Here is a 26,436-nt window from a genome sequence, read left to right on the forward strand (position 1 = left end):
CAACGAGGCAGGTGTTTCCCCCATTGTACAATGAGGAAACGGGTTTTTGGAAGCAAAGGGTCTTCATGTGTCATGGTAGCTCGTAAGTAGCAATGTGAGCTCCAAGCTCTGCACACTGGATGGCTTCTAGGGCTAGCACTTAGGTCTTCAGTTAAAGCCACCAATAAAATGTGGGGCTCACTCCCAGGACCTCAGTCCAGATGATTTCACTCAGATCTGTCCGTACCCTGTGGTGTGGCCATTCAACTTGCAAACTTATGCAATAGTATCAACCAACATTTCCCCATCATGTCCCCAAGGAGCTCATAATCGGTGCTCTCAAATACCTTGATGAAAGCCAGAGACGCCTGACTTGTGGCCTTTCTGTCATCTACCAGCTCAAAAGCCATTTTCAAAAGTGAAGTTAATCTGGTTCAACCTGATTTTGGTGAGGCCATGTTGGATTCTAATGACCACCATGCTTCCCTCACTAAGCTCTGACAACAGAGCTCAAAAACCAAGGGATTTAAGTCAGCTAAAACCAACACCAGCTGAGTCCAAGTACAAGGTGAGTCTTGCAGGAGGGATTGTCTACCTTCTTCAGCAAGTCGGTGACAGGGAGGTGAGAATGGCAAAGGATAAAGAAACAAAATGATTCATTTGTCAAACAGAGATCTGTCTTGAGCCTACCTGTCCCCCTTTCCCAGTGTAAACCTGGAGCATGAGGCTGCTCAGCTGAGCATCCAGGAAGTAGTGACAGCAAGTTGCCGGGTGCACAGAAATGAACAGCCTGCATTTATTAAGCTCCTACTATTTGCCAAACATGGTGCACAGTGCTGGCTTTACAAGATCTCTTAAAATGCTTCAAAGAAATACATGCTCATGTCAAGAAATCAAAAACAGTCGAGGTTTAGAATGAAAACCACCAGCTGATAGTAAAACCTGGCTCCTCACCCACACATTCCCCAAAGGCAACCTTTCTAACTCCTGTTTCTGGTTCTTTCGGTGGTGATTTCTCTACATATAGGATTTCTCTTAACCTCGACAAAGGCTGGATGATGTAGATGGAATTATTTCTTCACAGATGTTAAAATGGTAGCCTAGCATGGCCTCAGGTCACACAGCTGGAAAGGGGTGGAGCCAGGATTCAAACTCCAGGTCTTGCTCTTAAACTTGATGCTCCACAGATGACATGTGTGGAGTCTAGGAAAGGAAGTGCCTTGGGTCACATCAGGCACAGAGGCCCGTGATGGCTTCTGAGGTCACCTGTGGTCTAAAATCACTCCCGGAGGACGTGACTCCGGAACATCACGGGGTTACACATAGGTGAGCTTTCTTTTTCCCAGGGAGGTTTGTCTGCCGCCCTCCTTTCTAGTCTCTTGGGTTTTTTTCTTCCTCCAGCCACTTCAGATGCCCTTTATGACACAACACGTGACTTCAGAGGGCTTCCTGTCTCTCCTCCTGGGAGGCCGTGCTGAGGGCATTTATCACCATCTTTGTTAAGATGTTGCAAAAGAGATCAGTCCCATCCAGACTCCGGTTTTTATGAAGAAATGCTTTTCCTTTGCTTTGTGGCTATCGTCATTGTGTGTGCAGTGCAAAACGTAACAACATTGACAATATTTGTTAATAATATAGCTTTACTTCAGCCAGGCTCCAGGTTCAACTCTTGGTAAGGGCACTCACTAGCTTTGGTAACCTGGCAAGCGACTCGCCTCTCGGTAACCAACTGCCACCTGTAAACCTGGAAGGAGTGTGCTGAGAACTATAGATTACCAACAATAAATTATGTGGGTTACAGATGGGCTTTGAACTCTCCTGCCCAAAGCCAGAGCTCTATATGGACTACTGTTTTTTATTAGCACTGTTACTGTTGTCTAGCGCCGCAGTTTGCTGGAGCTGTCAACATACACCATAGGTGGTCCTTATAGCCAAAAGGAATCAGGGTAGAAGTGATCACTAACCTCTTAAAAGTATTTAAAGGTATAATTATTGGCCGTTTTACAGATGAGTAAGTAAAGGAAACAAAGCTGCCCAAGGCGCCAGGATGGTTCAGAGTCAGAAGCAGCCACTAAGACCCGTCTGAACTCTCTTGCCAACAAGGCTGAGTACCTCTCTGAGCCTCGTTTATAGAATAGGAGGGCTGAAGCGGCGGCCTCGGCTCTTCCATTCTCTAAAAGCACCCCAGTTAAGAGAAGGCATCCACAGTCAGACTCTGGACGTGAGTTAAAGGTCTCCCACTTCCACTTGGGTGACCTTGGGCAAATTATTTAATCTCCCTGTGCCTCAGTTTTCTCATCTGCAAAATAGGGCTAATAATAGAACCCACCCTGGAAGACAGCGATGGGAATTGAATGAGTATACCCCTGTGGTGTCTCAGGACAAGGCCTGGCACATGAAAGCACACCGTAAGTGTCAGCTATTTTTACTGAGCCTTATGTGGCCAGCCCAGCCTCCTAGGCCTTGGTCAGCCTACACCCTGTGTGTTACTAGCATCAGAACTCTCTCCTGCCTGTGGGGAACCCACTGGGCAGGGCATCACCTGTGGTTTCCAGGCTGGGTGGTGTCAGGCAGGAGTGTTAAACTCTCCACCTAAATCCAAAGCCAACTTCCAAGTGCCTAACATTTCAACCTGGATGGAAACTCCTATTTTCCTATGTCCACCTATAACATTGATGATGGTGTTTTGCTTTCCTTCCCATACAATCCGGAAATCCTGAATAAATGTCAAAAAGAATTCGCTGAGTCAACAAATATATAATGGTATTAAAACTCTTAGCAGTGAACCACTTTCTATATTACCAGAAGCTTAACGGGATAGTTTCAATTGCATTATTCAATAAATACGCTATTGAGGGCTGAAGTGATGTTGCTGTAATTTGTAGCTAGTAGGTCAGTGGTTCGTTCATTCACTTGGAAAATGTCTGAGCCCACCTAGGAGCCAGGCATTGCTCGGGGCTTTGATGACCCAACAACAACAAAAATAATAATAGTAGCAGCAGCAACAACAACAACAGCGCCCACTTACCAACTGTCTATGGTGCTGGCCCGCCTCCCTTTGCCCTGCAGATCCTCCCTTTACCCTTCTCCATGCTGTTCTGTGACCTTGTGGACTGTTTCAGCAGGCATCCTCACCCCCTAGCTTCCAGTGAGTTCTACCAGTGGGAGGAGCCAACAGGAGATCAGAGGGTCAAAGGAGAAAAACGCATCTTTCTGCGCCTCAGCTTTCCCATCTGCCAAATGGGGCGGATAGTAATACCCCAAAAATGAGCTAATATGCTCAGAACGCTGCCTGGCACACAGTAGATGTTAGTTCTTTCTCTTTATTATCACGTGGGACAGCCACTCTGCTGCAGCCATGCCTCTCCTGGGCTCCAGTGGCCACCCAGCTGTTGCTACCTGAGGCTTAGGGGAGGTCGGACCTTCAGCTGCTGCTACGCTGGGGCTTCCCCATTCCTTGCTGGCTCCGCTTGACCTGGCCGACCCTCTGTGAATAGTCCACTCTTTAACTTCCCCTCACTACTTCATTTCCTGCTGGGATGACTTAGATACCTGCAAATACCATGTTCTAGGTGGTCTTCATGCATTTTCTCTAATTCTTACAATACTCCTGTAAGGGAGGTTTTATTGTGTGCAACTGAGGCTTAAAGTCCAACCTGAACCCCACAATGAGGAAGTAGTAAGCTGAGTTTCAAATTCAGCCCTAACTTTCATTCCCAGGCCTAGCTTTAATGCCCAGTGAAAATGACACATGCACCCTTGACTTCCTGAAAGCTTACAGAGAAAAGGTGATGACGATTGTGTGTGATGACTACTCTGACAGGGGGAAGAACAGTGAACCTGACCAGAGCCCAGGGCACCTGAGGCCGGAGTGTCAATCAGAGAGGGCTTCCTGGAGGAGGGGATATTAACCTGACTCATAAAAGATGGGGAGTTATTCTGGGAACAAGGAAAAGGGCTTGGAATGAGGGAAGGTCAGAGGGAGAAGAGAAAGCAAGAAGGAGCTTTTTAAGAAGCTGCAAGCAGTTCAAAAATCCTAAAGCAGATAATTCGAGGGGGAGGGAATGATGACAGAGGGGATGAGTCCTGCTGAGGAAGAGCCAGGGAAGCTGAGCCCAGGAGCTGACGTTGTGGGGCCAGTGTTTTGGTGTGATGCTTACTTATATAGGAGCGCTCTGGTCACCAAGTCATGACATCCAGCTCCTTCAGGGCAGAATGTCTATTTCAAACTTCAAACCTAGCATGGGCTCTGTATATAACAGGTGCTCAATAAATGACACCGACAACTCAAAAAAAAAGATCTATAATTGAAAGGTGTTCCTGAGTCCGAACAGAGGCTGCTGAGTCCCACCCATGTCGCTCTGCCCTTCCCACTTCAGTGCATGTCACCTCACTTCTAACTGCCCACCCACACCCGTGTTTCCTTGTTTTGGGGTTCTCTCTGGTTTCTGAAGTGCAGGGGAGGTACAGCCCCCTGGGGAGCAGCCCACAGCAGTGAGTGACAGCTGGTGAGGAAGTACCACACCTGTCTCAACCCGCAGGTGAGATGACACTGAGGGGCACATGGTCTCCACTGGCCCAGAGGTGCCCGGTAGGATTAAGGTCCAATTGCCCACTATGCCAACTTGCTTGAAAATGCTCCATGTCCCATCCCCTTCACATCCGTCTCATGGCCTGGCTCCCCCACCAGACCTTCCTTCACTTTTCTGCACTTGAATCTTGGTCTTGGGATCGGCCTCTGAGGAGCCCACACTGAGACAGTTGAATTTTTGGTTTCATAGATGGAAAGAGCACAGAACGAGGGGACTTCTGGGTAATGACCTTCCAGGGCAGGAAACACACGGAGTCTACAGTCCATGGGTGGCAGAAGCCTGAGGGCACGAAGCAGCCGCCCTGCCCACAGGGATTCCAGTCCAGTCTCAGCTCTGGACGCAGCGTCATCGGTTGGAAAGAACGTGGGCCTTCCAGAGAGGCAGAGGCAGACCTGGCCCTCAGGCAGGCAGGTGGTCCCCTCCCTCCCCTGCTCCTCAGCTTGCTCAGCTGATGGGATGATGTTCAAGTGTGGAAGTGTATGTAAACTCCCTCCCTGAGAGATCAAGGTTCCTTTCTAGTGTCTTTTTAGGAACTGCTTCTAGAACATACTAGTAGGTTCTAACTGCTCTCCACACACCTTTCACTCTAACAATGATCTCGTTATATGGCAACCCCAATTGCGTATTTGCCTCCCAGGAGACTGGGGGTCAAGTTTTACTTAACTTTACATCTCCAGCAGTTAGCACCACACCTGGCAGGAAATAAGCACTTAATGAATGTTTGTAGAATAACAACATGAAGGAAAGAATCCCTGAAAAAAAATCATCGACCAGTGGTGATGGGTTCTCTGGAGCATTTGTTCATTCATTGAATCTCAGTACTGAGTCCTACTATGCGCCGGGCACTAATCTATGTACTGACAACAACACTGCGGCCAAGGCCTCCACGGTCCTCCCTCAGGTGGCGCCTCACCCTCCAGGGAAGAGAACAGTGATCCTCAACCCAGGCTGCTGAGCCTGCGAAGCTTTGAAAGAGATTCTAATTTAATTATGTGGGGTGAGAGAGGGCGTTGGCGTTTTTAAAAAAGCTTCTTGGGTGAATATAAGGTGCTGCTAGGGCTGAGCATTGGTGGGATCAAGAGGGGGAAAAGACAATTTCAGAGTGAAGAGGGCTGTGAGCAAAATAAAACAGAATGTCAGTTAGCTGGTGGCTCTCAAGGGAGGGATGGGACGGTCTGCCCCCCAGGAGACCTTGGGTGACATCTGGAGACCGTTTTGGTTGTCACCACTGGAGGGGGAGCGCAGGGAGGCTGCTACCTATCTTACAACACACAGGGAAGACCCCGACAACAAATAACGATCTGACCCTGAATGTCCACGGCGCTGAGATAGAGAGACCCTGGTCTAGCGGGGCGAGGACAGGGGCCACATAGGGAAGGCGCCTGCGGAGGGGAGGGGGGGGGGTGACAGGGGAGCTGAGATGTGAGTTACAGCACGAGTCTCTGCAGGAAGTGACAAGGCACTGAATGGGAGGTGGCCCCTAAGCCACCATCACAGTCTTGAACAGAAAGATTAAAGTGCCAAGTGCGGCTCACCCCACCTACTCACCTAAGAGCACTGGCACCTCTGCTCCTGGTGTCATCCTGGGGTTGTCTCCTGGGGTGGGTGGGGAAGGGAGGGGGAAATCCGGATGCTGGTGCTTGACTGCTTTCATTTTTAAGGCCCCACCCCCTTCCCAGGCTCAGAACCGGAAAGGGGGAAGGAGCGGGTGTTAATCCAGGCTGACCACTCAGATGTCCCCACACCACCTGCAGGCTCACTTCCTCTTCTCCCAAAGCATCTCCCACTGCCACGCCCGGTCCCCAAAAGCTCTAGGCGGGGAGGCAGGGGGGGAGGGGGAGGGAGACTTCTTTGGAGAAATCTTGCCAGCTTCCCCAGCCCTGGCAGAAGTCGTTTCCCCAGAGAAACAGGGATCCATAAATAAACATGGCATTCCCTGGGAGGCGGGGTGGGAGGGCAGTCCAGCCAGCCCTGTCCCCCTCACCGAAATGGCCCATTAACTGTTCCCGCCAGGGCTGGGGCCTGAGAACCTGCCAGCCCTCTCCACCCACCAGGCCGCCCGTTCTCCTTCCCTATCTCCATGCTCCCCAGTAAATCAGTTGCAGACCCACTGCCCTGGGAGCTTGGACTAGCAGGAGCTGCGCAGAGCAGGCTGCTTGCTCAACACCACGTGGGCTTTCCAAGGAAGTGTCACCACAGCTGGAGATCGGTGGAAAGCCGAGAGTTTTCTGCACAAGGCTTCCAGAAAGCTCCGAGTCAACAGGCTGCTAAGGGGGCCAGGGCAGCAGCAGGCCGCGGTCTGGGAGTCCTACCTGCAGAAGTCCCACCAACCCGGAGCGGGCAAAGCCAACTGAACCTGAGAGGAAAAGGGGCTCAGAGGCTGTAAGACTTCACAATTGGGGAAACTGAGGCCAGAGAGGGGACGGATGACCTGCTCAAAGTCAGCAAGCTGTGGGTGCTGAGCTGGGTGACCCTCCTGACACCCCCAACTGTGTGTGAAATTTCTTTCAGGACATACTTGTTCCAGAATAGTGGAAAAGTTCCATCAAACAGAAGGACAGAGATGGTTCAGAAACCGGTGGCCATCTTCCTCCAACGTGTGCGTGTGGTGGGTGACAGGACTCTCCTAAACATCTCTGCTTCCTTAGCCTAGACGACTCTTTTGAAATTTAAACAGGCCGCTTATCTTTCCAGAGTCCCCAAATAGAAGCCCCGTGTCCAGATTCTGTTCATGAGGAAATTTGTCAAATCTCAACTTATGAAAATCCACTTCACAAAAATGGGCATTATGGGAAATTAGCAAGAATATGTTTACTTAAGTAATTATCTTATTAAAAATGACAATTTGCCAATATGCCCTGAGAATTTCATTACAGATATCCATGATGAAGTAGGTAATTAGCAATAAATAGTCCCTTTCTGCCGACCTAGGACTAGAAATTTTTCATGGTCCTTACTTTAAGTAAACACTCTACAAACCTATAGTCTTTTCATTCATGAAAAGCTTTGACTTACAGAGTTGAATGCCTACAACCCAGGACTTATAAAACAAACCATCAGCCTCATTGTATATTTTCTGGTTAAAGTTGTACATAAATACCTATGCACGGTCACACAAAGGACTCAAAAATATTAAACTTTTAAAGCAGTGCTGTGTTTTAGCTGTGTGTGTGTGTGCGCACGCACACCTGTCTACACACTATATAACTTGCAGTGGTAGGTTTTTGTTTTGTTTTCGTAAGTCTTGCAGGCAAGCCTCCCACATAGTTTTGAGAAAAGAAAGAAAACATGTTCTTTGTTCTTTAGCTCTAGCAGTTTAATATGATTCTCATCCTCCCTCCCTCCATTCCCTCCCCCTCTCCCCTTCCCTTGGGAAAAGACTTGGCTCTTAAGTCACCACTAGCTCTTCTCATGATTAACCCAAGCAGTTGCTGCTAACCTGCAGTTAGGGTTCCCGATAGCACATGGTGCAAGGATGTTTCATCAGTTGCCAGAACAAATGACCAGTGTGCCAAATCTCCACAGCTTGTGTCCTGGCTGAGCATCACTGTGGGTCCATTGGTGCTGCCCGCCTCAGAAATTCCACAGATATTGAGTATCTACTTTACACAAAGGTGACACGGCAGCCTGGGGGCACCACTACATGGTTCAGAACACAAAAACTACCCCTGCCGACCTCCATTTTTGCAGAAACCAAGCGTTGCAGGCTCAGCACCAGCTTCCTTTGAGGGTTCCCAGCAGAGAAGGAAAGCTAGGGGCCATCAGGATCCTGGCTATGACTACCATGTGAGCCCAAGACAGGACAGGGAAAGAAGGCAGAATGGGATGAGGCTGGGATGAAAGGTCTATAATGGTGACTGGTGTCTTCTGTCTTAAAGGCCATCTGAACTGCAAGATGGACAGCCTCTCACTGTACCAGATGAGCTAGGGGAGCCGAAAGACTTTCTTTTTCTCAAAAGTAAATTCAAATGTCTGTTATCATGCAAAGCAAAGGTGTAGGGTTGGTGGGAGGCTGGTGGAAAGGACTCTTCCAGAATCTCGGAAGAAGGAAGTTGCCTGCACTTCAGGCTGCCCAGACGAGATTCTCACGGTCGGATCCCCAGGATCGCCTAGTTCCCTACTCCACGGAGATGCTCAGGCCACACTATTCCTTTTTGGGGACCAAGCTCCACAATTTAAACCATGAGCAAAAAATGTAAAGTTCACCAAAACAATATTTAATAGACATCTCCGGATTTGTATCTCCTCCAACCCCACCCCCCAAAAGTCTGAAATGATTAGTTTCGCCAGAGGACTTGGTATGAAATTCTAATCCTGAGAAACTAAAAAGAAATAAGAAAATAGTGAAGCACAGGCAAAAGCGTGGGCTTCTAGCCCCGGCTTCGTCACTAGTGACTTGACGTGGGGCATGTCCCTCACCTGCTCTGAGATGGAGGGAAGAATGGCTGCTGCCTTAACCATCTCCTCTCACCTGGGGGCCAGGTGGAACATGAGGCTTCTTGCCCCTCCTGCTCTGGCCACCCTAGGGTGGTGACAAGCATATTCTCAAAGCTATATAGGGCAAGGAAGGGCAAAAAAATGTATCCTCAAATCCTGAATATAAGTGGAGAGCAGGGAGGAGCAGTTTCGTATCATTGATACCATCTGTTGCTCTGGAGTGAGTGAGATTTGCTCTTGAAATGTTTTAAGTAGCAGAGGGGCGCTGGGTATTGCACAACCTAGAGAAAGCCTCATTTTCCTCTCCTATAAAATCTCAGAGGATTGGACTAGGTGATCTCAATGTTGGCTTGAATACTGGTTGGCTGATTGTCCAAGGCAGGAACTAGTGAAAAGTTGGTAAGCAACATATGCTAGGCTGGTTAATCATGGAATCAATTTGTTGAAGAGGGTTCTTACTTTCTGAGCAGAGCCCAGATGCCACATGCCACAAATGTTTTTGGAGCCAAAATTCAAATATGTGATCATTTCTGGGCAGCAATGGGCAATGTTCTTAAGTTACCTTTCAAGGTGATTTTTTAAAATTTAGAAAGTTCCATAGAAAAATGAACAAGTCTAGATTGAAAGCAATATGTCATTCACCACGGTAGTATCTCTAGTTATTTAGCATGGTGCCTACAGCATAGCAGGTGCTGGAATATTTCCTGTATGCATAAGCAGTGTCCAACATCCATCACACTTCTGACACCTCAAAACATATAGATACAGCCGAATACACAAAAGGCATTCAACTACTCACCAGAATAGCACTGGTGTTCTACCCCTGGCCTTTTTCACATCCCCGAACATACTCCCAACCACCCAAATGAGTATTGGGTTGAGAACCTGCCTATGAAGCCAGGCCCTGCCCCTTCCTTGCTGTGTTTTTTCATCTTTCTGAGTCTCAGTTTCCTCATCTATTAAATGCAAATAGTCAGGCCTCTCTCAAGAGAAAAGTCACAGAAAGGACCTCCTAGGGGCATTGGGTAGAGTAGATAAATTAACCCACAGAATGTTGAGAATCTGCCTGGCACTTTGCACACACGTGGCAAATGCGATTAGAGTCACTGCTTGTGCTCAGCACCATTAGTGTTTGGCAGTAATTAGGGGCTCATTAAATGTTAATCTTCTCTATGCCAGACTGCATGCTCAATGCAAAACCAAATTGCAATGGTATTCTACAACATCTAAGAAAAGCAATGTGCTGCAGTAAAAATTTCATTTTTAATGTTTGGTGGTGTTTCAGATCATCAGGACCTCTCCTCTGCATACCATTGGACGGGACAACTGAGTGCTGTCCTTAGAGTCCAAAATGGCACTGGACTAAGTGTCAGGAAGCTCTGATCAGGTCTGGGCTTTGTCGTTGATACTTTTAACCAATACTCAGTGAGCCTGAGAGGAACCATGACTCGCTGAAGCAGCACAGCCAGTCCAGGGCTGCCCTGGATAGAGACATGTACTACCTGCCAAATGGGCATGTGCTTCCCCATGTTTCCCAGGCTCCTTGAAGTAAGACAGGGTTGTGTGAGCAAAAGTGATACCTTCACAGAGTGCGTATGTGACCCTTCGATTTGCTTTCCTCTGTTCCAGCTGCCTGAAATTGTTTCGAATGATGTGGCTACCAAATTTAGGTTGCCTGGATGCCTAAGTCACCGCTTGGAAGAAAGCTACCTTGAAGAGCTATTGTCCTTCAGGGCACTTCGTGAAAGTAAGAAAGAAACCTTGCTTTGTTAAACCCCTGGGATATTGGGATTTATTTGTCACTGCATCATAGCTTAGCCTAAACTGACCATTCATATAGCTTGTTCAATGCCTTTTCCACAGGATTCTTGTGTGTTAATCACAGAATGGCCAGTTATTCTCTATTACTTAAAACACTTAACACACACACACACACACACACACACACACACACACACACACTGCATTGAAATCTCAAGGAGACTATTTTTCCCATCACACAAGATGACCCAGAAAGATTAAGTACATCTGGCCATCTCTTTCCTGACATGTATTTTTTGTTCCTTCCAACCCCAGAGTGTATGTGGGTGGGGGTGGGAGGTATGGTGACAAAACTGCAAGAGGACAAAACCGCATGAGAAACTGTATTAGTGCCAAGAAGCACCTTCTAAGCGAAAGAAAAAAGATGCTCCTGTTACTAATTCTAGTCCTTTGGCCTTTCACATGCAAAATATTGAACTCTGGAATACATTGGTGCAATGGTTGGCATAAAGCATTGTTTGTTTCCTTCTTTCCTACCACCTTTAGAGTTTGATCTCTGGTTCAGGCTCAATCAAAAGAAAGCTTACTATTGGAGGTAGTAGTAAGACGCTGGTACAACACCTATGATATTGCTCTAGGTGCCAAACAGGAAGGTGGAGACAAAGGGTAAAGCCCAGTCAGAGGGAGGAAGTGGAGCCAGGGTGCACACAGAGGCCAGATGTCCAGACGATGCAGCAGGGTTGGGCCAGGGAGGCAGGCAGATTGGCAGTTTGGCTAAGAGACACTGACCCTGGAACAAAGCCAGCCTGGGACCGGAAGTCTCCTTGGCTGCTTCCTGTTACCCAATGGCCCAGTGACTACTCCCAGGTGGCCGCAAGCGCCTGCCAGCAGGGGCAGCAGCAAGCAGCAATGCTTATTTCCCTCTAACTTGCCCTGACCTGGAGCACTGGCTCGGAACCAGGGTCTGGTGGATTTATTCATTTGTATAGGGTGTCCCAAAATTCACGCAAGAAGTAATTTTGACAGAAAACAAGGTTTATAATTAAAAATTGTAAATTTGTTATTGATTCATAAAGTATACAGTATAGGATTATGTATGGAATAGCACATTGGGTAAACGGCCTCCATGGCTTTGCTGGCACATACGCAAAGCTGTGGTCTTCATTGGTCTTCATTGTCCCTGCTCCTGGGCCATAATTGGTACTTGGTAATGCTTATCAAATTGAAGGGATTGAAATCAAAGGGCAACAGATATTAGAATCTGATTCAATAAACCAAGAAAAATTAAGCTTTTTTTGTTGTTGTTGTTGATGCTCACACAAAATTCAAATCTTGCGTGAATTTTGGGACACCCTATATATAACTATCCAATCTCTTGAGGGACATTCATTTTGAACCAGCTCAGTGGGCCAGCCCTGTGCTGATGCTGGTGTTTTAGACCTACATGTCAGCGGAGTTGAGGCAGGGAGAGAATGGTGACAGATGCCTTCACATGTATTCCTTCCAATAAGACTTCCTCTTTTCCTTACATTGAAAAAAAAAAGCCCATGCAATAAATCAACTCTGGAAGCACGTCTATTCAGTTTTGGGTAGGTAGGCCCCGCATGACTTCCCCCTCCTATTTCAACAAGCACAGATTCTCTCTTTTGTTCAATTCCACTTATCAATTAAACAAGTATTTACTGAGCAACCACTCAATCAGAGCTAGGTGTTTAGATGGCCGAGGGTGGGGGGCGGGGATGTGGGAATCCAAGCCCCAAGCCCCAGTTTTCAACAAGCCTGAGATTCATCATGGCAGCAGCACACATGTGAGACCATCGGTGGACAGTACACAGGCTTCCAAGACACACGGGGACCCTACAGCCCATTTGGGTGTGCCAGTAGGTGTGTGCCGGCCCGGCGCATGCACAGGAGTGGGGAGGGCACCGCCAGGAGGTTTTAACACCTTTGGTCCTGTGGTGCTGCCAGCAAGCCGCCTTCCCTTGAAACAGGACCCCCGAGCTTCACTAATTAAGAGCGGTGAGGCCATTTAAACCCCATGGAGAATCTATATGGCCTTTGGCTGAACTGAACAAGAAAGCTCCATTATTTCTATCGTTATTTTAGTAGCTGACACATATCTTCTATATCCAGAAATGTTGATGTTGATTCCCCAAATCTTCAATCAGTGCACCCCTCCCCAACCCTGAAAGACCAGCAGGCTGATCTGATTACAACCAAGGCCTCCAACAGGGTCCCTTCTTCCAGCTGGGGAAAACCAGGGGACTGGTCAATTCAGCAGAAAGGGCCCAAAGCCGCCCTTCCCTGGCTCACCTGGGCCCCTAATGTATTAACCATCAGGGATGTTCTCCCACCTGGGAGCACAGGGATTGCACTCTGTATTAACCATCAGGGATGTTCTCCATCTGGGAGCACGGGGACTGCACTCTGAGTTTGGAACTAACAGAGCTGAAGAGAAGCCGGTGCTGGGCTCTGTGAATGACCCACCACTCCCAGGACAGGCTCAGCAGGTCTGAGGACAGCCTGGGTGGCCAGTTTCCTTGGTCCCGGCCTTCTTCCTGGTCTGTGGGTGATGACTTTTCTGTGGGGTGAGGATGAGGCTCCTAGTCAAAGATCTAGGGCATAAGGATGACCCTCAAACTACAGTGACTCAGAGAAAGCTTCTCAGCAGAGATATGTTAATGACAACACAAGAGTACCAGTGGCATTTCTAGGGCATTGCCTAGGTGCCGTGAGCTATGCTAAGTCTTTGACAGGCATTAGCCCCTACAATTTGCACAGCCAGCTACCCTAGGAGCAAGTGGTCCGCTTTTGCAAGTCCAGGTGGGCTGGCTGTGTGGGGCTGCACCTCCAGGGCAGGGGCCACGAGTGGCTGGGTCATCTTGTGTCCCTTTCCTTCTCCCCCAGACACTGTGCACAATGCCTTAGAGACAAGGAACAAAATGATGGCAAGGCCAGGACAAGGGTGAGGCAAGCACACCCCAAATTTAAGGAAACATTCCTTCCTGGGTGCCAACTCTGTACTATGGCAACTTGAGAGTGAGAGCCACCTTAAATTTCGCACACTGGGTGCCACTGTTTGCTTCACCTTAGTCAAGTCCGGGGTAGTGGACTGGCCAGACTGGTGTGTGTGTGTGGATACTGTTCCTCCGCTCTTTAGTCCTGTGACTGACCTTCCCCACTCCGTGCCTCAGTTTCCTCCCCTGTAACATGGGGCTTATGACAATACGGAGGGTTGGAGAGGACATGGAGAAATCCGAATGCTCACACTGCGGGTGGGAAAGTGAAACGGTGTCACTCCTTACTATGCTCACACAGTGTGGCAGCTCCTCAGAAAGTGACCCGCAGAGCCACTGCCTGGCCCAGCAGTCCCACTCCTAGGTATCTTCCCAAGAGAAACGAAAAAACACAACCACGTGAAGGCTGTTCAGGTGTTCACTGCAGCCTTATTAAAACGGCCAAAATGTAGAAACAACCCAATTGTCGACTGGTGAAGGTATAAACAAAATGTGGTGTTATGAGCTAAATTGTGCTCCCCCCCCCCGCCCATTCTCATGTTGAAGCCTTAACCCAGTGCCTCAGAATGTAACTGTATTTGGAGATAAGGTCTTTCAAGACCTGATTAGTTAAAATGAAGCCGTTGGGTGGGCCCTAATCCAATCTGACTGGTGTCTTTATAAGAGGAAGAAATTTGGACAAAGACACCAGGGATGGTGTGCACAGAGAAAAGGCCAGGTGAGGACACAGAGAGACGGCAGCCACCTGTAAGCCAAGAGGCCACAGAACAAATCAAACCTGCTGACACCTGGATCTTGACTCTCAACCTCCAGAACTGTGAGAAAATAAATGTGTGTTGTTTAAGCCACCCAGTCTCTGGTATTTTGTTAGAGTAGCCCTAGCAAATGTGGCACATCCATACAATGGAATATTATTTAGCCATAAAAATAATGAAATATGGATTCATGCTACAACATGGATGGACCTCAAAAACATTATACTAAGTCAGCGGTTCTCAACCTGTGGGTCAAGACCCCTTTGGGGGTCGAACCACCCTTTCACAGGGGTCGCCTAAGACCATCGGAAAACACATATATAATTACATATTGTTTTTGTGATGAATCACTATGCTTTAATTATGTTCAATTTGTGACAATGAAAATACATCCTGCATATCAGATATTTACATTACGATTCATAACAGGAGCAAAATTACAGTTATGAAGTAGCAACAAAAATAATTTTATGGTTGGGGGTCACCACAACATGAGGAGCTGTATTAAAGGGTCGCAGCATTAGGAAGGTTGAGAACCACTGCACTAAGTGAAAGAGTTCAAACACGGAAGACCACATATTATATGGTTCCTTCCATAAGAAATGTCCAGTAAAAGCAAATCTATAGAGACAGAAAGTACCTTAGTGGTTGCCTAGGGAGGGGGACAGGGGGTTAAACAGGGGGATGGAAAGCGACAACTAATAATGGGCACAGAATTTCTTTTGGAGGTGATGGAAATGTTCCAAAATTAGATTGTGGTGATAGTTGCACAACTCTGTAAATATAATAAAAACCAATGAATTGTACACTTTACATGGGTGAATTTTAAGGTGTGTAAATGACACCACAAGCTATTTTTTTTTTAAATGGGGCTATTGCTAGTAAGATGCTAGGCTTGCCTGGTACATACTGCGCTATACATCATACTTGGTACTCGTTACTATGCTCAAATAAATATCTGCTGCTCTCTTGAAAGTTGCCTAAAGTGCCTCAGTGTTCCTTTATTTTGGGGAAACTAACCTGGACAGTCACTGGTGATTTCATGTCCCTAAGTGACCTGTCTCTGTCCACGTAGGACTCCCCATTAGCTACTGCTGGCTGTATCCTGCCTGATGTGGATAAAACCACTTCAGTGTCAGATTCCACAGAAGCCTGTTGAAGTTCCAGCTCTGCCCTTCACACGGTCTGCTCAGCAGGGTTGCTGCACAAATGGCCTGGGCTCTGGTGTGAGGGTGTGGGGGGCCTACATACAGTTGGCATTCAATAAATTGGAAAAAAAACACACCTATGCATGAGAAAGCCCTTTGCTGAGCCCTGAATGCACGCACACCCATTCTTGCTGTTATCCTCAGTTCAGGCTGGTGGCTCGGCCACTAGTTCTACCTAGTGGGGGAGGAGCCACAGCTCTCTCACGGAGGTGCAGGAGCAAGGAGGGCAGGAGAGGCCAGTGCAGTGTAATATTGTCTGGTTTCCAGAAACCTTGGACAAAGGACTTTTCTACTCTGTGCTTCTTTGTCTATTAAATGGGGTTAGCAGAGTCCTCACATCTTTTGGGAGTGTCATGAGCTAACCCACGAAAAAGCACTCAGCATTGTGCCTATGATGTCACTAAGAGTTCGCTGAAGGTACTGTGTTGGAGCTGGCTGGTCAGGGAAGGCCCAAGGAAACAGAGGCCTTAAGCTTGATTGTACGGAAGAGGAAAAGCAATCCTCTGCCATATGACTGTGGACCCATGGGCAAAGTCCTTACCTCTCTAGGCTGCAGTTTCCCCAAGCTGGGCTGGGTGACCCCTAAAGTTTTTTCCAGCTGGAAAGTCCTTCATCCTACTAATGCACAATGCTGCTATTATTCTATCCCCCAACATCCCTCTCCAGGGAGCTCAGAAGACACTAGGCTTTGGACCAGGGGACCTACAATCCCATTTCTAGAAGTGCTGAAGTCAGGCTGTGTCCAACCTCAGGCCTCAGTCTTTGGAATGTCTACCATCAACCCATGACTGATCCCAAACCATCTCCACTGTGGTCCTGCACGCCGGAGACCCCTTGCTCTTGGGAACAATGGGAATCTTCCAGCTGTCCTGAACTGGGTGGCTCTGGGAATCAATTCCGTGACATGAACTTCCCCCAAAGAAAGGAATAGGTTATTCTATTGGACAACGAAACCCCAGCGCTCTCTGTAAGGGGAGGTTAGGAGAGGGCGTGTGCTTCTCTCCTTCCTGCCTGGAGCCACCATCAGCCTTTCCCCAAAATTTCTTGGCCAAGGGGCAGTCTCTTTTGCCAGCTTCTGGCTGTCGGTCCATATCCCTCCAAGCCAGCGGTTCTCAACCTCTGGGTCGTGACCCCTTTGGGGGTCGAACAACCCTTTCACAGGGGTCGCCTAAGACCATCCTGCATAGGAGATATTTACATTACGATTCATAACAGTAGCAAAATTACAGTTATGAAGTAGCAACAAAAATAATTTTATGGTTGGGTCACAACATGAGGAACTGTATTTAAAGGGCCAGAAGGTTGAGAACCACTGCCTATGCCACTCTCCACCAAAAAGCAAAGACACTCCCCATCCCTGACAGCACTGACATCCTGGCCTTTGCCTGCCCTCTCTGGGCCACCACCCACCATAAACAACTTGGCCATGACATCCAGCTCTGCCCAGGCTGTGTGCAAATATCTTAAAGGAGCTGTTTTCAAAAAGACCAGGGTGCAGTGCAAATGCCAATAATTTCTAAACCTCCTCCTCCATAGGCCAGGAAGATTGCATGAGGGCTCTGGGTATACCCAGGGGCTGGGGGAGCCGGAGGTGGCTTTGTCGTTAGAGCAGTTCAGCTCAGTCTTATATTTTAAGAACAGCGGGAAAGTAATGTCAGCTGAAAGGGGTTTTCTGTGTGCTATTTAACTAAATGGCTCTACAGCTGGAGAGAGCCATAGGCAGACGTGTTATGATTCATAGGCTCCCAATTACAATGATCCTCTGTTATTGTATGAAAACAGCAACACAGCCATTCTCCACCCTCCCAATGCCCGCTCCCTGCATCCCCTACCCCCATTGGCTGCTGAGGCTATTGAGCATCCTGAAAGTAGCCTCCCAGATTCTCCTCCGTGTCCAACTTTGCAGCTTTCTGACCACTGGGATTCCTTCTCTGCAGAGCTGAGGAGGAGGGTGGAGGGGGTGCAGGGCCCCTGGGGAACATTCTGCTAGAGACATGATAAAGGCTTTAGAAGTGTGTGTGTGTGTGTGTGTGTGTGTGTGTGTGATTTGGAATTCTCTCCTGTTTTGACTAAACTCACATACAGACATGCAAGCACGTGTGCACGCATGCCCACATCCCCTTCAGCAGAACAGCAACCAGACTGTCCAGAAGCACGTTCTAAAACTGGCCCTTCTCCGCACACTTCCTTGCAGGCAGGGTGGGGCTGGCCTCCAGAAGACTTCAGAAAGACGTGGGGACGACTAAGAGCTTTGGCGTCAGAGTGATCTGAGTTTGAATGCTGACTCAGCTACCTTCGCTCTGTGCCTTAAGCACATGCCTAACCTCTCTGAACGCTGACTTCCTGTCTTTAAAATGGGGCTCCGTCCCTGTACTCCTCGTAACCAGACTGAATGGCATAGGGAAGGGAAAGCGTTTGGCAGAGTGCCCGGTACATGCAGAAGTCCCCTCTTATCTAAGGCTTCGCTTTTCGCCATTTCAGTTACTCAGGGTCGACTGCGGTCTGTAAATATTAAATAGAAAATTCCAGGAATAAACAATTCATAAGTTTTAAATTGTGTGCTGTGCTGAGTAGATGATGAATCTCGTGTTGTCCCGCTGCATCCTGCCTGGGATGAAAATCATTCTTTGGCTAATGTATCCACACTGGACATGCTCCTCGCCCACTACTGGGTTATCAGAGCGACTGCTGGGGTATTGAGGTGCTTGTGTTCAAGTCACCCTTATTTTACTTAATAATGACAAATTCACATAACTTTTGTTACAGTATATTTTATACTTGTTCTGTTTTATTGGTTATTGTTGGTAATCTTTCACTGTGCTTTATTTATAAATTAAACTTTATCATAGGTATGTATGCACAGGAAAAACACACACAATATGTATAGGGTTCTGTGCTATCTGTCATTTCAGGCATCCATTGGGGGTCTTGGCACATATTCCCTGTGTATAAGGGGAGGGCTACTGTAATAGGTGCTCAGTTTGGGGAGCAGTTGCTGTTCTTAAGATGCCAAATACTGTGTATTTGTGGTGTGTCTGGGTGTGTGGGGAGCTTTGTATTAATTCCATCTCACCAGCCAGAGTGGACAAGGCTGGGGTCAGGATGGCCACGGGGGGCACATGTCAGTTCCTGTGGGCAGTCCTTTTCTCGACTCTTTCCGCAACACGGATGTAAACTGTCACGATTGAACAGCCCATGTATCCATGCACGCTGCTCCTCCTGGATTTAGACGTCTGGTTCTTCCTCGGTTGCCTGCACATGCTTTCGAGCCCAGGAGCTGCGGCTGCAGGCATCCAGCCAGGCTCAAGGAGAACCTGTAGCCCAGGAATTCCACTCACTCCTCCCTCCCCCTCTGCACAGCAGGTTCCTTCTCTCGCCCACCGTCTGGCCTGAGCCCCCAGTGGGGAGGATTCTCTCCCAAACACCATTTGGCCACTCTCTGAGGCCTCTGGGATACGCGAACCTACTCCCCACACTGAACTTGACAGCAAGTGGTTCCCAGGCTTTTGCTCATGCCCCCTGCAGAGTAAACCCCACATGGCATTAAACCCAGGAAGGTGAACCCAGCAGGCAGTTCCCACTTTCCCATCCCAAACCAGGCCTCTGCTCCCCTAAAATATACCACAGACCTCGTACACCGAAGTGAATGCCTGGGTCACACCCCTTCATATTGATCCCCCACAGATCAATAGCACAAGCATTTCATTCACTGCAGAGTCCAGGCGTTAAATACTATTGCAGAGAAACATTGTGGAAGAAGATTTAATCTCCAGTAAGTGTTTCTGGTACAAAGGGACTGGCGGTGGAGCAGAAAGAGGAAGACAGTGTGTGAATTGTGGCTTTTAACAGGTGGGCTGTCCACCCCGGGGTAAAGACAGGGGTCGGCAAGAAAACTGGTTCCGGCCCTGGTCTCCTCTGTTCCATTTTAAAGTTTAGGTGGGAACTGACGTGCTGTTGTCAGGGCTGTCTTCTTCCTTGGGGGTCTGATACACACACACACACACACACACACACACACACGTGCACACACACACACACACACACTCACACACTCACACTCCTGCCAATCAACCCCTGTTACCGGTAAATGCATGACTACATGCATAAGAACAGGAAACAGATTGTGGGTGGATGTTCTTAAAATCACAGCCTGTTCGATGTAGGGAGGGGGCCTTAGAAAAGGGCGGAGGAAGGGATCGGGAGGGAATTTTCTCTTTCCGTTAAAAATGAAACTACCTTGTCAGTACGAAGAACAGCGTCCACTTTATTGTCTACCACAGGCACATGTCATAGCCAAACATCCTTTCAGAACTGCCTGGATTTGACCATGACGCAGCACATTGCAGTACCTGAGCACTGCACCAGGGTCTCCCTACCATAGTCGGGAGAGTGCCTGTGTGCATGGGGAGGACGGAGGAGAATAGCAATGAGATGGGGACAGGCTGGCTCTCAGAATCAGCGATAAAATCCATGCATGTTAATTACTTGGCACCTCAAGGACGCTACAGTAAAGCCACATCCTAGAGGTGAGGACAGTGACCTTGATGGTGGTGGAGGCGATGGTGGTGACAACGGGTAACATTTAGTGAGTACAATCTATGCTAAGCGCTTTTATTGATTTCTTCTTGAGCTTCACAGCAACCCCCAATACAGCTAGCTACTAGAATGATCTCCATTTTTGAGGGACAAGGAAACTGAGGTTTAGAGAGGCAAGGAATAGCCCAAAGTCATAAAGCTGTTAAGTTGAGCAGAGAATCAGGGATGTGGGTCCTTGCTGGAGAAATCCTGCGTGGGAAACTTGACAGCAGTGCCTCTGAGGCCCTCTGCTCTCATCCCCTGCATTTAGCAAAGGGAAGGGTCATGACCAAAGTTATCGTGCTGATGAGTGGAGTTGCAGGTAGGACCCTGGAGCCCAAGGGTCAGGAGAAGGGCAAGTGTAGTGTTTGGGGAGTAATTGGTATCTCCTTCTACGGTTTCCAGTCCCGCTAACTGAGTAATTACACAGGGTTAATTTTGGATTCTTAGTGGCGGGACGGAAAAGAAAATCTTCCCATCACCCCTCGCTTTCTCATTGTATGCTGGCTTCTTTTTGCCCTGAGGCAAAACTGGTGCCCTGGTCTGAAACTTTCCAGAGCTCGTTGTATTTCAAATAAGAATCAAGCTGATTTGTCCCACAAAGCACACTGCTGTGAGTTTCCCCTTCCTGTAACACACGGCATTCCCTCCTCAGCAACTTGCCATAACTCCCCAGCACCTGTAGATGAGTCCCCAGTACTCCTAGATCTGGTGTCATTTCTTCGACACCTTCCCTGCATCCCTGCTCCATCTCCCCAGGACACACACAGCTCCCAGAGTGCAGCTTCCATCTCGAATACCTTTCTTCCTCTTCTCATCTTAGGCTGCGCACACTTGATCTGCCAACTCAACAGCTGCTCATTCACTCCTTCCGCCTTACAAGTTTGGTCATGGCACCAAAGTGCCTAACTAAAAATATTTGATTGCCACTCCCTGGTAGGTTTGGGAAGCTGCGTGGCAAAGAGCCAAGTTGTGGTCAATAAGCTAAGGACAGAAGTCCCTCAGAGACATGTTCCTTCCCAGAGGGAAGAGTAAAGCCATCCTCTTAGTGCCTCGCTCACCCTACTTCCTCTCCCCTGGAATGCAGATGTGAGGCCTGGAGATGCAGCAGCCACCTTCCTACCAGGAGACCATAGCCCTGGGCCAATGAGAGTCTAGCTTCCCACCCGCACAGCTGAGGCCTTGTCCCACCCGCCCTTCTTGCTGTCTGACACCACTGAGCCTCCATCTGGTGAAGTCACCGGTGGTCAGGGTTCTGCTGCGAGCAGCTCAGTGCAGTGATGTCTGATACACCTCCAGACACTCTTCCTCCTCATTCCTGGGTCAGACCAGATGCTACCCACACTAGGATATGCTCCATGGCTCTTTCCCTCAGAGAATAACCATGCCCTTCATTGTGCTTCCATGTAGTTACTTTTCTCAATTACAGCACCTACTTAATCCTGCTTGATGCGGCCTAATGATTGTTTCCCTGCCTGTCTGCTCAAACTCCTGGAGCGTAAGGGGCTCCATCTCCCCAGCATTCCTGTAGTGTCTGCAGCAGTGCACTGCTCTGGAGCGTGGCATGCACAGCACTCCACTTACTAGCTGTTTGGTCTTGGGCCCCAAGTTAGAGAACCTCTCTGTGTCTTGGCTTCCTCATCTATAAAAAGGAGAGAGAGAGAGTACTTAGCTCACAGGATTGTCACAAGGACAGAACAGTTTAATCATACTTAACATGGCTCCTGGCATGTAAGTGCTCAATGACAACAGGCGCTTGTGGGTGTGGTGAACCGCATACTTGCTGAAGGGACAAGGAAATCAACACATAGTTGGTAAGTAAATGAATAAAGGAATGAAACGCAGGAAGATTCCTATGAGCTCAGACCACAGGGCAGTGGTCACGGTTCCCCTTTCCCGAATGTGCCTGACCCTTTCCTTTTCATTTCCAACTAGGTTTTCCCCTATCCAGGGAGCTGCTCTAACGGAGTGTTTCAAGGTAAAATGTAAGGCCAGGCTTCGAACGCTGACTTCGTTTTTTGCTGTGCAGCTTTGGGCAACTTTCTTCACCTCTCTGAGCCTCAGTTTCTTCAACTATAAACTGGGGATAACAATAATACTAATCTCATAGGGTTACGGTCAGAATGGAATGAGAAAGCAAGGAAAATAAACAGCTTTGTGCCTGGCATACTGAAATACATAGTGTTAGCAACGGTTATCAGACACTGTCATTATTCTTTTTGTCAAATGCAATGTATGCCACCAAATCACGTGGCCCTGCTGTGGATGAGAAACCTGGAGAGGAGCCACTTTCAGCCCCCTGGGGGCATGTCAAGATACCCTGCTTTCACATCAGGGAGAAAACCCTTCTTGAGTGCCGACAAACAGCTATGTCTCTGATCTTTTCCTTTAAATGGGGGATTATTTAATATACTGCAGGTGCTCAAATGATGTCACTTCATTATGACGTTGATGAGGAAAAAGACATTGATTCCCAAGCCGGACCACTGTCTGCGTGGAGTTTGCATGCTCTCCCCATGTCTTTGAGGGTTTCCCCTCACATTCCATGGATGTGCATGTTAGGAGAATTGGTGTGTCTAAATTGCGTCAGTCTGAGTGTGAGTGGAAAGGTGGGTTCGTGCCTCGCACCCCGAGCTGCCGGGACAGGCTACAGCCACCTGAGACCCCGAACTGGAATATGTGAGTTGAATTATCTTACTGATTTTTATTAATCTTTCTTGAATGAATGTACAGCTCACATTTATGTCCATGTTTAACGTTAGAAGTGCTTTGGGTCTTTATTTACAAATGTGGTGAGGTTTCTGTGATTAGAAATAGGCTGTTGTCACTTAAATCCTGTTTATGTCAATTAGCCTGGGGTCGAACGGGTTTCCTTATGAGTCATTTCGATTGAAGTTGCAGTTTCCGTGAACCTATTGACGAGGTCAAGTGAGGACTTACCGTATCTGATTTACCTTCAAACCTTGGCCGCTGACTTTTCCCCGTAAGAGCTAGCTGCTAACTTGAGGTGGATCTTTAGTTGACATCTAACTTGGCTAGGAGGTAGGAACCACAAGGGAGCAATCCAGGAGCAGAGCTTTTAAACAGCAATGATATTCCCACAGTTCACAGGTTCAGTTATTGTCAGTGACACACATTTCAATCTTACTTATAGAATTATTCCCTTCTGGCCTTAAAAGAAGAAGTGTATACAGCTCTATATAACTTTCCCTTTAAACTTAAATCAAGCCTTTACGTTAGACCCATTCAAGCACTTGACAGCTCCATTAATTTATTTTTACTATTAAACATGCCATTTTACAAGCTATTTATTCCACTTGGTTGTCATCCAAATGCTTTTTGACATCACTGCCCTGGGACTGAACTGCTCAGAGCCCTCATAGGTAGAAAGTCACTGTTTGAAATCTTGAGGAGCTCTCAGCACCTCGCCCCCTTCTCTTCAACAGGCATTAATTTCTGCTTTCTATCAAGGAGTGAGAGTGTATGTGAGTGTGTGTGTATCTCTGTGTTTCCAGAGGGTAATTGTGGGAGGTTTGAGTGAGCTAAGGGATGAAGGGGAGGGAATCTGGCCTCCCAAATCCTGCCCAACAGGCCTAATGCTAACTTGGAGAGAAGGTGATCATCAGAGATCAGGTTGGGGAAGAACTCTGGGAGCCTGAAAAGACTTAGGGATTCTGGGGCCCAAGCCCGGCAGCGACTCTTTTAAATGGGAGGGGTCCGGAGAAAGTCCTCATTTCCCACCTTCCTCCCACCGATCTCTGGGACAAGCAAAAGGCCATTGCAAAACAGGTGAAGGCAGAGACCCCCACTGGCATGGCAGCCCATCCATCAGGTGGCAGCCTGAGCAAATCACAACTTGGCTTCCCCCAAGTTTTCTCCCCAGACTAACAAGCCACCCTCCTCAGCTCCTCTGCCTCCAAGCACTGCACGGCTGCGAGGCCAAGGGGACCATCCTGTGATGCCCCCCTGGTCCCCAACTTTCCGCCCACCTTCCTCTCCGCAGCCTCTTACAAACCGGCCGGGGCAAGGGCAAGTTTGCCAAGGTTTGGCTACCCAGTCCCGAGGAAGCCACAAAGAGGCTGCCACACCAACCAAGATGAACCTCTCGCGTGGGGCAGACGCCGAGCGCCAGCTGCCATTCCGGGACGAACGTGGGCTGGGGCTGGCAGAGGCGGCCGGCGGGCGGGCGTGGGCCAGCCTGCGGCGGGCAGCCTGGCCGGGGACCCCGAGGTCCCCCGCAACCCCCTCCCCTCGCGGGTGGCCCGGCACCTGAGCGGGGCGTGGGGACAGCGCCGCGCTCTGGCCCTGCCCGCGGCAGGTAGCTCGGGTGCCGGCCCGCCCGCGCCGCGCGCCCGCTGCCTGCAGCCACCAGGAGCGACGAGAGAGGAGCGGCAGCCTCAACCCACGGCGTCATGCTTCCTGCCACCACATTACGGCGAATCGTCACCAGGCGAGGGGAGAAGAGGGGAGAGCGGGGGAGGGCGGGGAGCGCCGCACGCAGCCCCCCGGCTGCCCCAACCCGCCGAGACCGGGCCACGTCCCCGCCGGAGTCCCCGCGGGACCTGCCCCGTTTGCACAAAGCGCCGCGGTCGGGCCGGGAAGGAAGGGAGCCGGCCCCGAAATAAATAAATAAAGCAAAACAGTCGGGTCTACGTAACGCCCTGTCGAAAGCGGACGCCATATTTTTTTGTGGCTTATGTCGACATAGGGAAACGTAGACATGTTTTTCCTCCTCCTCCTCCTCTCGGGCTGGCTCCCATTTAGGCAAACTTGTAATCAAAACTCTTTAAAAAAAAATCTCTCCCCCACCCCGGATCTCCGTCTTTCCTCCCACCCGCAAAAAAAAAAAGAAGAGCCTGCACCCCCCTTTTCCGCACCCCCCCTTTCCGATCAGCAACCCGGCCAAGTCCCATTAACAACACATTTTCGGGAGCCGCGGCGGCGGCGGCGGCGGCGGTGGGAAAGTTGGGCTGAGTGGCCGGCGCCGGGCGTGCGGGGCGCGGGGCTGGCGGCGCGGGGCGGGGGCTGCGGGGCGCCGAGGCGAAGTTTCTTACCTGCGCCGGGGCTGGGAGCGCGGGGACCCGGGCCGGGAGCGTGGAGACGCGGCACGGGCTTTCCAAAATGGAACTCTGCTGGCTGCCCCCACCCACTCCCCACTCCCCACCGGGCGCCCGGCTCGGGCTCCGTGGGAAAGCGGGGCCAAGCCAGCCCGCCGGACCGACAGACAGAACAAGCCCTCGTACGGAGAACAGTGGCCAAAATTTTTAAAAGAAAAAGAAAAAAAAAAAAAGAAGGAAAAAAAGAGGGGGAAAAAAAATGTCTCGATCAGTGGGGAATCTACGCCAAAACCCACATGATCTGTAACGTCAGCATGCGTATTTGCATACGATACCACCACCCGAGCTGCCACCCGGGCTCGGGTTCCGCAGAAAGTTACAAAGTGAAATTCAGCCCCCTCCCGAGTCGCCAGCGAAACGTCATTTTTTTCAGGCGGAAACTGGGGTTGGGGGGGACGCTATCCCTAAAGGCGCTGGTCCCTAGCCAAGGTTAGGGGGGAGTGGGGGGCAGTAAATTAACTTAAAAGTCTGAGCCCAGTAACGGAGTCAGTGGAATTTCTGCGAGGGGAGGAGGGGGAGGCGCGAGCGAGATCATTGAATATTAAGCAGGACCCGGCGCTGCGGCCGAACCCTCTCGGTGCAGTACCCATGTTCTTTAGGAAAAGTTCAAGGTGTCACTGATGAGCTCAACAAACTGTTGATCCTGACCACGTGGAGTGGCGGGCTGAGGGACCGCGGGGCACGGGGCGCGCCCGACGCCGGAGGTACCCCGGGACCCCGCGTCCCTCCCGCGGCGCGAGGGGCAACGCGCGGGTGGGGCCGCCCAGTGCCCAGGGCGCTGCCTGCGCCGTCTCGCGTCTTCCGGCTCAGGGAAATGATCACAACACTAACAAATACTTTAAAAGCGAGACACATTGTACTCCTGGAATGGTAGTGACAGGGCTTAGGAGAGGGAGACTAAGAGAAAGCCCCCAGTTACATAACGACTTGAAATGAGGTGACTTGCTGGGGAGATTCCGAGAGATTTCCTCTTGCGCCAGGTCTGAGGTTGGTAA

At 49.3% G+C, this 26,436-nt stretch overlaps 1 protein-coding gene across 7 annotated transcripts in view; it reads right to left on the reverse strand.

The window, feature by feature from the left end:
- Positions 1-25,955, reverse strand: part of ZHX2 (zinc fingers and homeoboxes 2) — a 125,822-nt gene extending 99,867 nt beyond the window's left edge. For 3 of the 7 annotated variants that reach the window (XM_059671799.1, XM_059671796.1, XM_059671798.1), the window contains exon 1: positions 25,379-25,827. The gene's annotated coding sequence lies outside the window, so the exon portion shown is untranslated. Of the gene's footprint in view, positions 1-25,378 lie in introns of all 7 variants that reach the window. The other 4 variants (XR_009449517.1, XR_009449516.1, XR_009449515.1 and 1 more) reach the window with 3 other exon arrangements.
- Positions 25,956-26,436: the final 481 nt, after the last annotated feature.

Source organism: Myotis daubentonii, chromosome 17, assembly GCF_963259705.1.
Source record: "Myotis daubentonii chromosome 17, mMyoDau2.1, whole genome shotgun sequence".
In the NCBI taxonomy this organism is placed as follows: domain Eukaryota; kingdom Metazoa; phylum Chordata; class Mammalia; order Chiroptera; family Vespertilionidae; genus Myotis; species Myotis daubentonii.